Source organism: Bos javanicus, chromosome 23 (genome assembly GCF_032452875.1).
Source record: "Bos javanicus breed banteng chromosome 23, ARS-OSU_banteng_1.0, whole genome shotgun sequence".
Taxonomy (NCBI): Eukaryota; Metazoa; Chordata; class Mammalia; order Artiodactyla; family Bovidae; genus Bos; species Bos javanicus.
This window is the reverse complement of record NC_083890.1, coordinates 6,814,866-6,829,710: the sequence shown is the minus strand read 5'-3', so window position 1 is coordinate 6,829,710 and position 14,845 is coordinate 6,814,866. Positions and strand designations below refer to the sequence as shown.

Sequence of the window (14,845 nt, the reverse complement as noted above, 5' to 3'; positions counted from 1 at the left end):
ACTTACAATAGCCAGGACATGGGAACAACCTAGATGTCCATCGAGGGATGAATGGATTAAGAGGTTCTGGTACATATACACAAAGGAATATTACTCAAGCATACAAAGGAATGAATCTGAGTCAGTTCTAGTGGGGTGGATGAACCAAGAAGCCTGTCATACACAGTGAAGTAAGTCAGAAAGAGAAAAACAAGTGCTGTTTATTAATGCATATATATATGGTATCTAGAAAAATGGTCCTGATAAACCTACTCGCAGGGCAGGAATAGAGACGCAGACACAGCAGGGGAAGGAGAGGGTGGGACGAATTGAGAGAGCAGCATTGACACGTGTACATTTCCGTATGTGAAATAGACGGCTAGTGGGAAGTTGTGTACGACACAGGGAGCTCAGCCCAGTGCTCTATGACGACCTAGAGGGGTGGGTGGCGGGGTGGGGGGAGGTTCAAGAGGCAGGGGATGTATATATATACTTATGGCTGATTCATGTTGCATGGCAGAAACCAACACATTGTAAAGCAATTATCCTCCAATTAAAAATAAATTAAAAAATAAAATGTCAAAAAAGAAACATATGCTATCAAACTGAAACACAGTCATATTAATACTCGATCATTTAGAACAATGATTCTCAACTGGAGACAGTTTTGTCCCCCAGGGGACATCTGGACATAACTGGAGACATTTTTGAACATCACCACTTGGGAGCCGGGTGTCTTGGTATCTAGTGGGTGGGGTCAAGGATGCTGGTGAACAGCTTATAATGCACAGGACACCCTCTACTACAAAGAGTTGTCCAACTTAAAGTGGTAATGGTGCTAAGTTGGAAAAACTTGGATTTCAAGATACAGACAGGGTGGTTCAAACCTGTCTTCAAGTTTCTAAAGTGAAATGTTTCACAAGCGTATGAACTGAGTTCTTGTTAAAAGAGGGCAAAAAAATGAAAGTCACTGCACGAAATTTCTCTACATTCCGTAGGGACAGAGTTGGTGGCATTCAGTGAATGGTAATGTAATCACCGCTTCTGACTTTAGTTTGGAGCACACAGCTTAATTATACATGACAGCTCCCACGGTGAGAAAAGAAATTGTCATGATGGAACAAGAAGAAATAACCGCCCCCAAAAGTCCTGGGAAAGTTTTAACAACAAAAGTGGTAGCCAGTGGAAATGGAAGCAATTGACTGTCACCTTGTTCCTAAAACAGCTGAACCCTCCTGGCGGCGACTGCCAACAGCACGCTGGGTCAAAAGGACCTTGTCAAGGAAAGGCTTGTAATTGCCAACAGCTTCCCTGGGCAAGAGAGGGAGAGAAAGAGCTGAAAATTTCCATCGCTCTGTGAATTGCTAAAACACAGAGCACAAAGAAGTGGACTTAACAGCTTTTAAGCAAACAGCGGCTGTAGACCCCGCAGACGTTTAATGAGCCTGTGACAGGACACTTTGCTCCGTCCCAGTAGCCATAGCTAATTTTCACTAAATTTCACTGACTCGGTGGGCAAAGGTTTCTGAGTGAGACGTCCTATCATTTTTTTGGTTACCTATAAATAAATTGTGGGAGGTACAGCTCTGGAGAATTCTAGTCAGTTAGAAGGGCTTCCCTGGAGAAGGCAATGGCGCCCCACTCCAGTACTCTTGCCTGGAGAATCCCATGGACGGAGGAGCCTGGTGGGCTGCAGTTCATGGGGTTGCTAAGGGTCGGACACGACTGAGCGACTTCCCTTTCACTTTTCCCTTTCATGCATTGGAGAAGGAAATGGCAACCCACTCCAGTGTTCTTGCCTGGAGATTCCCAGGGACCGGGGAGCCTGGTGGGCTGCTGTCTATGGGGTCGCACAGAGTTGGACACGACTGAAGCAACTTAGCAGCAGCAGCAGCAGCAGCAGCAGCAGCAGAAGGGCTTCCCAGGTAGCTCAGTGGTAAAGAAACTGCCTGTCAGAGCAGGAGATGCAGGAGACCCAGGTTCGATCCTTGGGTTAGGACGACTCCCCTGGAGGAGGAAGTGGCAAACCACTACAGTATTCTTACCTGGAAAATCTCATGGACAGAGGAGCCTGGTGGGCTACAGTTCCTGGGGTCGCAAAGAGTCGGACACAACTGGGCCATTGAGCACACACTGTCTGTTAGAAATAGAAGGAGGCACAGATGTGAACTGTGGGTACTGTTTCCTCTTGCACAGGACAGAAGCAAGAAGATTCAGAACCGTGGAGACGGCATCTGGGATCTCTGGGTCACTGAATGGCAGGTACCTTCCCTTTCTTCCGCCACTCTGAAAACACCAATTCAGTGTGGCTCCAGTGCTCTTCTGATAGATGATGACGGGTGTTAGGTAAGCTGAGAAAGGAAGAAACGTGTCTGCTGGGACAGAGTTGTGGGGAGAAGCACACAGCTGGGGGACACCCTGGAATGGTTTCCAGAGGCTGATTTCCAAGTTTTGAAGGTGAGTGGCCAGGGATCAGGGTACATAAGTCCCAGCCACCAGCCCAAGTGCAGCTTGGTCTAAATTATAAAAGAAGACCCTTCTGCAAGATGATTTTCTGCTGTCCTCCAGAAAACTGTCATAACAGTTATACAATCTACAGTGACTACTTCATCAGACCTCACCCCTCAAGTTGTGCGAAGCACAATCTATAAAATCATAACAAAGCAGGTAAAAATAATAGTGGTCACTGAAGGCTGACATTTTAAAATTTCAGTGGTCTTAGTTCATCCCCAGTTAACAAGAGAAAGCTCTTTCTTCTTAGAGCCAAGCCAGCTAACAGATCTAGCAGAAAGTCTAGAACCAGAAAAAGCATCATTTTTGCAGCTCCCATTTAAATAACCGATGCAGGCAAAGATCATCAATGAATGCTAAAACCACTCGGGGAAAGGCCCCCGCGGAACAGCACTTCCATGGTGCCAAAGTATCACCCTATGGATTATTTGTTTTTCAAAAAGAACCAAACACGTCTTTTTCTTTTTTCCATTTAACTCTCCCACTATAACTTTACTTATTTATACACTGTATTCAGTTCCTTCTGTACGAATGTATTTCTAAAACACACACACACACACAATACATCTAAAAGAGTGAGTTATAAATAGAAAAAAGTATGAGGCAGGATCAGGATGGCAGAGTAGGAAGCCCTGAACTCCCCTCCTCCTGTGGACACACTGAAGCTACATTCCACAGGGAGCAACTCTCTGAGAACGCACGACCCGAAGCCAAACAGCTCTTCCATAACTAAGGTTATAAGGGAAAAAAAGCACATAAAGATGGGTGGCAGGGCAGACACGCAGTCTAGTCAGGACCCACACCCCCAGCGAGGGAACCCACAAGCAGGAGGGGAAATCCCAGAGGCAAGGTTTTCCCTCAGGAGCTAGGGGTTCAAGCCCCACATTGAACCCCCCTGCCCTGGCGACCTGAGCCTGCATGATGCCTGGCTCTGAAAGTTGGGGTGTGTACATCTGGGAGAGCAGGGGAGCTGGGAATGGGAAACTCCTCTGTTTTCTTTAGAAATCTTTTTTAAAAATAATTGAAGTATAGTTGATTTATAATGTGTTAATTTCGGCTCTACAGCAAAGGGACTCAGTTATACATTTATTCTTTTTTATATCTTTTCCATTATGATTTATCCCAAGACACTGAATCCTGTGCTACGCACTACAATTTCATTGTTTTTCGATTCTATATATAATGGTTTGCACCTACTAACCCCACACTCCCCCCACCCCTCCACATCCCCCTCCCCCTGGCAGCCACAAGTCTGTGCCCTGTGTTTGTGGAGACTCCACTCCGCAGGGCTCACACGCATACTCATCGGCTCCAGGTCCCAGTGCAGAGGCAGCGGTGTGAAAAGTACCTGTGCATGTGTGGAAAAGATCCATTGGCCGCTTCTGTTTTTATTAATTTTTATTGGAGTATAGTTGCTTTACAATGTTGTGTTCATTTCTGCTGTACAGGAAAGTGAATCAGCTATGTGTATGCATACATTCCCTCTTTTTAGATTTCCTTCCCATTTAAATGATCACAGAGCACTGAGGAGAGTTCCCTGTGCTCTACAGTAGATTTTCATTAGTTTTCTATTTTATACAAATCAGTAAATATGTCAGTCCCGATCTTCCAACTCACGGCACGCCCCCTTCCCCTCTTGGTATGCATAAATTTGTTCCCTACATTTGTGTCTCTATTTCTGCTTCACAAATAAATTCATCTGTATCACTTTTTCTAGATTCTAGGTATAATCACTGACTGCTTTCAGGGTGAGTGCCAAAGAGGCAAGAATCTTGTGGAACTGTCTCTAGGGAATGGATCACTGATGGTTCCCCTCTACCTAGCTACCTTGCTGTTTCTGACTCTAGCCAGCTGCCTTGCCAGCACTGGCTGTTCCAGCATCCCCTGTGGACTCCCCCTGGCTGCACCCCTCCACAGAGGCTCCCCTGCACCCCGCACACTCAGAAGGCAGCCTTGGAAGGGACCAGTGTCCTGACCACCCTTGTTCAGGCAGCAGGACCCCTTCCTTGGGGTCTTTCCAGCCCCTTTCCCTCCTTTAAAGTCTCCTGTTATCATTTTCAAAATATATTCATACTTTACATATGTAGATTTCTTTGCATATTACACATTGATTGCCTCTCTTGCCTTATTGGAATGTAGGCACAGCCTTCCTACCCTCAATGAAGCATGATGGTGCTCAATAGGTTTGCGTAGCATTTACTGAATGAAAGAGCCCATTGTGCATTCATGGAAGGGCCCTGGGCCTGACTGCTAGCACAATAGAAAAATGGATAAAAGGCAGCCTCTGCTCCTTGCAGACAGAGTCCACCTGCCTCCCTGCTCTGCTCCCAGCGCTGTTCACATCATCATTATCTCGCAGATGTAGACCTTTTGTTTTTATTCCCCTTTCCTATTTCTCATATTCTTTTTTTTTTTCCTTCTTGTCTTTAACTCTCACCCAATTGTTCTAGGGAAATATCTTGTTCTCCCTTAAAAGAAATCACTGTGACTAATGAGCAGAGAAGGTGGTACTGGTAATTACATATTTATTAAGAGAAAGTCAAATTTGAAGAGAAAACAATAATAATAGTATTCTCAGTTGGGAACATCTAGTAAGTGTTTGCCATATGCCTGATTCACTGCCAGGCAATTTCTATGCATGGCCTCGTTGAATCAGCACAGATAAGGACACCATGTCAGCAAGAAGTAACCTGTCCCGATCTCAGAGCCAGTGACTGGTCTGAACCAGTGTTGGCCTGATTCCAGAGCCTGAGCCGTCCCAGGGGCAGCAGAGGCTGCGCTGTGCCCGCTGTAACCGTCACGGGGGCTTCCCGCGACCCCGCCCTGCCACCGCCGTTCACGTTCCTGCAGCGATCAACCCACCCTGACTTCAGCTCTTATCACCTGAAAAGTGAGGCGTGCCTCTGGAAGATTTGCACTCACTCCCCATGTCATTCATTGCAATTAGCGTTGTAATGGAAGCAGGACCTCCATGTTTGCGCATCTACTCACAGATCAGACTTCAAAACCAGAGTTCCAAGCCAGCGTCTGCTACCTGCTACTGCGATCGAGGTGGGCAAGTTATTTAACCCTTCTTTTTTAAAGTATTAAAAGAAAGTTTCATTGGAGTATAGTTGCTTTACGACGTTGTGTTCGTTTCCACTGTATAGTAAGGCGAATCAGCTATATATACATATATAGCTTATATATATATATCTTCCCTCATTTTTCAATTTCCTTTCCCTATATGTCACCACAGAGCATTAAGTAGAGTTCCCTGTGCTATATTTTGTATGAAGTCACGCAGTTGTGTCTGACTCTTTGCAACCCCACGGACAGTAGCCTGCACCAGGCTCCTCCATCCATGGGATTTTCTAGGCAAGAGTGCTGGAGTGGGTTGCCATTTCCTTCTCCAGGGAATCTTCCTGACCCAGGGATCGAACCCGGGTCTCCTGCATTGTAGACAGACGCTTTACCATCTGAGCCACCAGGGAAGTCTATGTAGTAGGTTTTTATTAGTCATCTATTGTATACCTGGTATCAAGAGTGTATATACGTCAATCCCAATCTCCCGATTCATCCCCCTCCCCGTTTTTTAAAACAGTTCAGGAATTTTCAGTTTATTTTCTTTTCCATCCTCGTCTAGTGATTTTCAAACTTTTTTAGCTTGATCTTGATTTTTTCAAATCTAATATTACTTCATATATTTTGTTGTTTAGTTGCTAAGTCATGTCCCACTCTTTTGCAACCCCATGGACCGTAGCTTGCCAGGCTCCTCTGTTCATAGGATTTTCCAGGCAAGAAAACTGGAGTGGGTTGCCATTTCGTTCTCCACTCTTCCATGTTTTTCAAAGTATTTATTGGAGAGGGTTTATTTTTTCATTTAAAATAGATTATATCAATTGTCAAAGGAAATAAACTTGCTGGATAATTTCTTAGCCTATTTCAATCCTCCTTTGCATACAAAGCCATATGCTAAAAAACTTCCCCAAACATGTGAAGTTACCACCAATCTTTGATTAACAGAAGTAATGGAACTTGGAAAAGACTCTTTACTGAATGAGCCTAGAATAATTTGTAATCCGTATGAAAATATACTTCAACGCTATTTCACCTCACACACAGAAGCCAATTCTAAGTACATTAAGAGCTTAAGTAAAGAAGGAAAGGAAAGTGAAGTCACTCTGTCGTGTCTGACTCTTTTCGACCCCTGCTGGACTGTAGCCCACCAGGCTCTGTGTCCATGGGATTTCCCAGACAAGAGTACTGGACTGGGTTGGCATTTCCTCCTCCAGGGGATCTTCCTGCAGGGATCGAACCCAGGTCTCCCACATTGCAGGCAGACACTTTACCCTCTAAGCCACCAGGGAGGCCCAAGTAAAGAAGGCAAAATTCAAATTATTCAATCCTTCTGAACCTTAGGTTATGCATGTGTGATATGGGCAGAATGACGCCAGGGCTCCAGAGTGTCGTGAATAACCTCAGGTGTGTCTGTAGGGACAACACGGCTGCTCCATGCGCTGGGTCACCGTTCACGTCTCTCCTGCCTCGACTCTGACTCTTCCACTCCACCTTGTATAGGATTTCAGCTATGCCACGTGTTACCTATTATGCTTTGAATTAGTCATCTGTTACTGTACAACAAATGACTCCAGATTTTGCAGCCTAAGGCAATACACATCTACTGTCTCAAAGTTTCTGCGGGTCAGGGATCTGGGCACAGCTTCCTGGGGGCATTCTGGCTCAGCCCCGTTGCGAGGTTACAGTGAAGATGTCAGCCGACCTGCAATCAACTCAAGGGGAAGACTCTGCCCCTGAGCTCACTCACGTGGCTGCTGCTGCACTTCAACAGGCCAGCTTCCAGGATTATTTAAACGGGTGTCTCTGCAGGGCCGTCTCAGGCTGTAGCGGCTGGCTCCCCCCCAGAGCAAGTCACCCTAAGACAGAAGGAGACAGGACACCCAAGATGGGAGTCATGGCTTTTTACAACTGAATCACATCTCATGAATTTTGCTGCCTTTTGATTCATTGGAAGCAACTCAATCAATCCAGCCAACACTTGAGAGGAGGGAATAACGCCAGAACCTCCGCTGTGTACTGAGGTGGGGAGATGGCTGGGGCCCTGTGAGAGTCTGCCTACCACGTGGTTTAGTCCTACAGACCTAGCCCAGGGATTGTGACGTGTCCAGTTGTATTTCATCGCTTTCATAAGAAAGTTAGTCCTGTCTTTCTGTAAGAGACTTGCACACTATGAAGACAAAAACACGGCCAAGCAGTGTGACTGGCTGTACCAGAAGAGCTTTGACACACCCCACGAAGAAAACAATAATTACGACTTCTTTTGTGTAATCTTGGAACTTATCACACCATCTGTACCTTTCAATTCCCACTCATCTAATTGTACTTTTCCTTTGAGCTGGTTTGTTTCTTAAAAACCATTTCCCCTTTGGCTGTCTCCTTGGTACATTTTCCACTTCCTCTTCTTTGGTTTACACACACACACACACACACACACACACACACACACACACACTCCAGCTTCCTTCCTCAGGGAGCCCCGAAGATCAGGTAGGTAGTCATGGTGACATGGAAACATCACTCCCAGCCCACACAGGGAAGGCAGCTTGTTTATTATTCCCAACTAAGGCACTGTGAGCTGCAGCCAGCTCCCCAGGGTGGAGTGTTCTGCCCCTGGATGATCTTGGCTCTTCTCCCCTCGTTGTCCTGCTGGCTTCCCCTTGGCTATGGCATTGCCTAGTTGCATGAGCCTCCCAAGAGGTATGACATAGATCACATCTGATAGCTGCATCCTTTCAGGTTTTAAAGATAGATAATACTGTATAAATACTAAACTATGTATGATGTAACTAGATAAACATATCATAAATACTAAATCAGAATTATAAATATTAACAATTTACTGTATAAGTAGGAAAACATACCTTTTATAAAAACACAACCTGCTTGGAGATTAAGAAGGCCAATACAACAGTTTGACATTTTGTGTTCTTCCATCTCTACGAATTACAGAGTCTATTGTATTAGGGACAGCATTTAATTCCTGGGTTGTTGGTGACAGTCAATCACTCTATTAAACTTAACAATTTCTGTTTTTGAAGTATGCTTTCTCAGTAAGGTAGAGAAAAATGAGGAGTCAGATGAACATAGAAGGGACTGTAAGGGGCTATGAACAAGTGATTATTCTGAGGCAAACAGATTTGATGATGATGGTTACACTGGGAAGAAGGAAAGTAATCATGGAAAACAGGAGATGCCCTGACTGTGACTCATGAAAGAGAAATGCTTGCAAACATGAAAACCTGCTAGCATGTTTCCTTATGATGGAGTTTGTGCCGTTTACTTTTGCTAAAAGGTATACTGAGTACAGGACTGGAAAAGGTCAGTTTTCATTCCAATCCTAAAGAAAGGCAATGCCAAAGAATGTTCAAACTACTGCACAATTGCACTTATCTCACACGCTAGCAAAGTAATGCTCAAAATTCTCTAAGCCAGGCTTCAACAGTATGTGAATCAAGAACTTCTAGATGTTCAAGCTGGACTTAGAAAAGGCAGAGGAACCAGAGAGCAAATTGCCAACATCTGTTGGGTCATTGAAAAAGCAACAGGGTTCCCCAAAAATGTCTATTTTTGCTTTATCGACTATGTCAAAACCTATGTGTGGATCACAACAAACTGTGGAAAATTCTTCAAGAGATGGGAATGCCAGACCACCTGACCTGCCTCCTGAGAAATCTGTATGCAGGTCAGGAAGCAACAGTTAGAACTGGACATGGAACAACAGACTGGTTCCAAATAGGAAAAGGAGTATGTCAAGGCTGTATATTGTCACCCTGCCTATTTAACTTATATGCAGAGTACATCATGAGAAACGCTGGGCTGGATGAAGCACAAGCTGGAATCAAGATTGCTGGGAGAAATATTAATAACCTCAGATATGCAGATGACATCACCCTTATGGCAGAAAGCAAAGAGGAACTAAAGAGCCTCTTGATGAAAGTGAAAGTGGAGAGTGAAAAAGCTGGCTTAAAACTCAGCATTCAAAAAATAAAGATCATGATATCCGGTCCCACCACTTCATGGCAAATAGATGAGGGAGACAATAGAAACAGTGACAGACTATTTTCTTGGGCTCCAAAATCGCTGCAGATGGTGACTGCCACCATGAAATTAAAAGAAAATTTCTCTTTGGAAGAAAAGCTATGACCAACCTAGACAGCATGTTAAATAGCAGAGACATTACTTTGCTGACAAAGGTCTGTCTAGTCAAAACTATGGTTTTTCCATTAGTCTTGTATGAATGTGAGAGTTGGACCATAAAGAAAGCTGAGCACTGAAGAACTGATGCTTTTGAACTGTGGTGTTGGAAAAGACTTTTGAGAGTCCCTTGGACTCTCAAGGAGATCAAACCAGTTAATCCTAAAGGAATTCAATCCTTAATATTCATTAGAAAGACTGATGCTGAAGCTGAAACTCCAATACTCTGGCCACCTGACGTAAAGAACTGACTCACTGGAAAAGACCCTGATGCTGGGAAAGATTGAAGGCAGGAAGAGAAGGGGACAACAGAGGATGAGATAGTTAGATGGCATCACTGACTCAATGGACATGAGTTTGAGCAAGGTCTGGGAGTTGGCGATGGACAGGGAGGCCTGGTGTGCTGCAGTCCATTTGGTCGCAAACAGTTGGACATGATGAGAGACTGAACTGAACTGATGGTGAGCAGAACATTTTACAGAATAAAAAGAATCATTGTCCTTTTAATAGAAGTTGTCAGAGACCTTACACGCTTTGTCACCCCGTCTGCTCTGGGTAGAGATGAGAGAATGAGACCCAGGAGAGGAGAATCTTCTGATGTCTAATGCTATTTTGTTGAAAAGCCAGGACCAACAGTCACTGAATTCCTGATTCAGTGGCTTTTGTTAATAATTTTATTTTATAGTCTAGAAGAGAATTGGTTTAAGTTTTTCTTATAAATGTAAGTTAGTTATTTTCTATATCACTTAAGATGTTAAAAATATGAAATAAGCCCATTATATAGCACAGGGAACCATATCCTTGATAAACCATAATGGAAAAGAATATGAAAAAGAATGTATATATAACAGAATCACCCTGTTGTATAGCAGAAATTAATACAACATTGTAAGTCCATTAGACTTCAGTAAAATAAATTTTAAAAATATGAAACAAACTTATCAAGTGAACTTTCCTTATATGTGTATGTGGATTTTAGCAAGTTGTGCTTTCAATGTGAATTTTCCTCAATTCTTGTTATACAGCAGGCCTAAGAGAGATTCAAACTCTCTGGTGCGGGTTATGTTCTGATGGGCTCAGGACTTGCACAGAGTAATGTCTTCACTGTTAAGCACAGGTGTTGAACAATATCATATTCAAGACTAATGCATTAGATGTCTAGCTACAAAATTGTATGAAACAATTTTTGGGTAAGTAAAGTTCAATTTCAGTACATTAAAATAATGATCCATTTAAACCTTGCAGTAAATTGTTTTGGCAAAGCAACAGATTGAGAGAAGGCGTCTCCTCAAATTTCTATAAGATTAGGTATTCTCATGCTTGATTTTCTTAGAGATAGTGTTGTCTTCTACAAATTGATTCAGGTTATACCAAGGGATAGATTTATAATAATATCAGTTACTGATATTTCTATCCAAATACTTAAATTTTTATCCCTTTTAAGGTGCTAGTAGAATGAATAAAAATAAACATACTTGCATACAAATTGTTCAACATATTAAGAAAATAAAATTCTTACAAGATAATGCTCTTTAAAAATATTTCCCCCTCATGTTTTGTGGGGGAAATGGAAAAAAAAGAATTTTTAGTTGATCCAGTAATGTAAAATACTAAGAATAAATTCCAGTCCATTCTGAAGGAGATCAGCCCTGGGATTTCTTTGGAAGGAGTGATGCTAAAGCTGAAACTCCAGTACTTTGGCCACCTCATGCGAAGAGTTGACTCATTGGAAAAGACTCTGATGCTGGGAGGGATTGGGGGCAGGAGAATGGAACGACAGAGGATGAGATGGCTGGATGGTATCACCGACTCGATGGACGTGAGTCTGAGTGAAGTCCGGGAGTTGGTGATGGACAGGGAGGCCTGGCGTGCTGCGATTCATGGGGTCGTGAAGAGTCGGACACGACTGAGCGACTGAATTGAACTGAACTGAAGAATAAATTAGAATTGAGGAGACCTCTGAATTATTTATTAAGTAAAGAAATATGATTGAATAAAATCTAAGTGTTATACTTTTAAATATATAAATATTTATAACTTTATACATATATATGACTTATCTTTATTATTTGGTTAGTAATGTAACTGGAAGATGAAAAATAAGCTATCTGTTACTCTTAAACAGTTAATTTGTTTTTGTAGATAACCTGGAAGTCCACAGTTATCTTTCTTTTCTTTAAGGAAGCTTCATTAGAGATGTCCACTCTCATCACTTTTATTCAACGTAGCTTTGGAAGTCCTACCTACAGCAATCAGAGAAGAAAAAGAAGTAAAGGGAATCCAAATTGGAAAAGAAGAAGTTAAACTGTCACTGTCTGCGGATGATGATACTGTACATGAGTGAGTGAGTGAATTCGCTCAGTTGTGTCCGACTCTTTGCGACCCCATGGACTGTAGCCTACCAGGCTCCTCCGTCCATGGGATTTTCCAGGCAAGAATACTGGAGTGGGTTGCCATTTCCTTCTCCAGAAGATCTTCCCAACTCAGGGATCAAACCCAGGTCTCTCGCATTGTAGGCAGACGCTTTGCCGTCTGAGCCACCAGGGAAGCCCTGTACATAGAAGATCCTAAAGATGCTACCAGAAAACTACCAGCACTCATCAGTGGATCTGATGAGTGGATCAGTGGATCAGCACTCATCAGTGGATCTGGTAAGGGTGCAGGCTCCAAAACCAATGCACAGAAGTCTGTTGCACTTCTACACACTAACAATGAAAGATTAGAAAGAGACATTGAAGAAACAATTTCATTTACCATCATATCAAAAAAAATAAAGTACCTAGGAACTAACCTACCTAAGGAGACAAAAGACCTTATTCTGAAAACGACAAGATGCTAATGAAAGAAATCAAATAAGACATAAACAGATGAAAAGATGTATCATGTTTGTGGATTAGAAGAATCAATATTGTCAAAATGACTGTACTACCCAAGGCAATCTACAGATTCAATGCAATTCCTATCAAATTACCAGTGGCATTTTTCACAGAACTGAAACAAACAAAAATCTCAAAATTTGTATGGAGACAAAAAAGAGCTCAAATAGCAAAAGAAATCTTGAGAAAGAAAAACTGAGCTGGAGGAATCAGGCTCCCTGACTTCAGATTATACTACGAAGCTACAGTCATCAAAACAATATAATACTGGTACAAAAATAGAAATATAGATCAATGGAAAAGGATAGCAAACCCAGAAATAAGCCCGTGCACCTATGGACAATTAATCTATGACAAAGGAGGCAACTCTAATATTGGAAAGACAGTCTCTTCAACAAATGATGCTGGGAAAACTGGACAGCCATGTGTAAAAAAATGAAATTAGATCATTCTCCAACTCCATACACAAAAATAAGCTCAAAATGGATTAAAGACCTAAATGTGAGACCAGACACTATAAAACTACAGGAAAACATAGGCAGAACACTCTCTGACATAACACAGCAATATCTTTTTTGATACATCTCCCAGAATAATGGAAATAAAAAAATTAAACAAATAGGACCTACTTAAACTCAAAGGTTTTTTGCATAGCAGAGAAAACAATAAACAAAAAGGCAACTCACAGATTGGGAGAAAATATTTGCAAATGATGTGACTGATAAGGGATTAGTCTCTAAAATGTACAAACAGCTCATGATGCTTAACAGCATCAAAACAAACAAGCCATTCAAAAAATAACCAGGAGACCTAAATGAACATTTCTGCAACAAAGATATACAGGTGGCCAACAGGCACATGAAAAGATGTTCAACATTACTAAATATTAGAGATATGCAAATCAAAACTACAATAAGATCCATCTCACACAAGCCAGAATGGCTGTCATCAAAAAATCCACAAACAGTAAATTCTGAAGAGGGTGTGAAGAGAAGGAAACACTCTTCCACTGTTTGTGGGGATGTAAATTGGCATAGCCACTATGGAGAACAATATGTGTGTGTGTCACTTGCTAAACTGGGTCCAACTCTTTGAGACCTCTTGGACTGTAGCCCACCAGGTTCCTCTGTCCATGGAATTTTCTAGGCAAGAATACTTGCATGGGTTTCCATTTCTTTCTCCAGGGGATCTTCCCGACCCAGGGATCAAACCCACATCTCTTGTGTCTCCTGCTTTGGCAGGCGAATTCTTTATCAATGTGCCACCTCCTTAAAAAACTAAAAATAGAGTTACTGTATGACCCTGGGTATGCCAGGGTATATATGCCCACTCCTATATATCCAGAGTGGGGCTGGTGCACTGGGACGGCCCAGAGGGATGGTATGGGGAGGGAGGAGGGAGGAGGGTTTGGGATGGGGAACACATGTATACTTGTGGCGGATTCATTTTGATATTTGGCAAAACTAATACAATTATGTAAAGTTTAAAAATAAAATAAAATTAGAAAAAAAAAAGAAAAAGCAAAAAAAATAAAATAAAATAAAGCCCTATACAAATAATATTCCTCCCCCCAAAAAAAAAAGAAAAAGATGATCCAAAAAGATGCAGGCACCACGATGTTCATTGCAGCACTATTTACAGTAGCCAAGACATGGAAGCAACTTTAATGTCCATCGACAGAGGAATGGATAAAGAAGATGTGGTACACATATACAATGGAATATTACTCAGCCAATTAAAAAGAAAGAAATAGTGCCATCTGCAGCAACATAGACGGACCTAGAGCGTGTCATACAGAGTGAAGTAAGTCAGACAGAGAAGGAGAAATATTTTATGACATCCCTTGTATGTGGAATATAAAAAGAAATGATACAAAGAAACTTACAAGACTCATAGACTTTGAAAACAAGCTTATAGTTGCCAGGGGAAAGGATGGGAGAAGGGGTGGTTAAGGGAGTTTGGATGGGCATGTATACACTGCAATATTTAAAAGGGTAAACAGAAAGGACCTATTGTATAGCACAAGGAACTCTGTTGAATGTTTTGTGGCAGCCTGGATGGGAGGGGAGAATGGATACACACATATATACGCCTGAATCCCTTCACTGTTCACCTGAAACCCTCACAACATTGTTATTTGGCTACACTCCTATACAAAATAAAAAGTTAAAAAAGGTTCATTAGCGTCCCAGTCTTAGATGGCAGCATAGGAATCACCTGAACTT

The 14,845-nt window shown here is 42.3% G+C and overlaps 1 long non-coding RNA gene across 1 annotated transcript in view; it reads left to right on the top strand.

Moving 5' to 3' along the window:
• The window catches only part of LOC133236075 (uncharacterized), a 59,632-nt gene extending 45,678 nt beyond the window's left edge, over window positions 1-13,954 (top strand). The window contains exons 2-3 of the long non-coding RNA XR_009732721.1: window positions 2,176-5,541; window positions 6,892-13,954. This is a non-coding gene — a long non-coding RNA (uncharacterized LOC133236075). The remainder of the gene's footprint in view (window positions 1-2,175; window positions 5,542-6,891) is intronic.
• The last annotated feature ends 891 nt before the right edge of the window (window positions 13,955-14,845 follow it).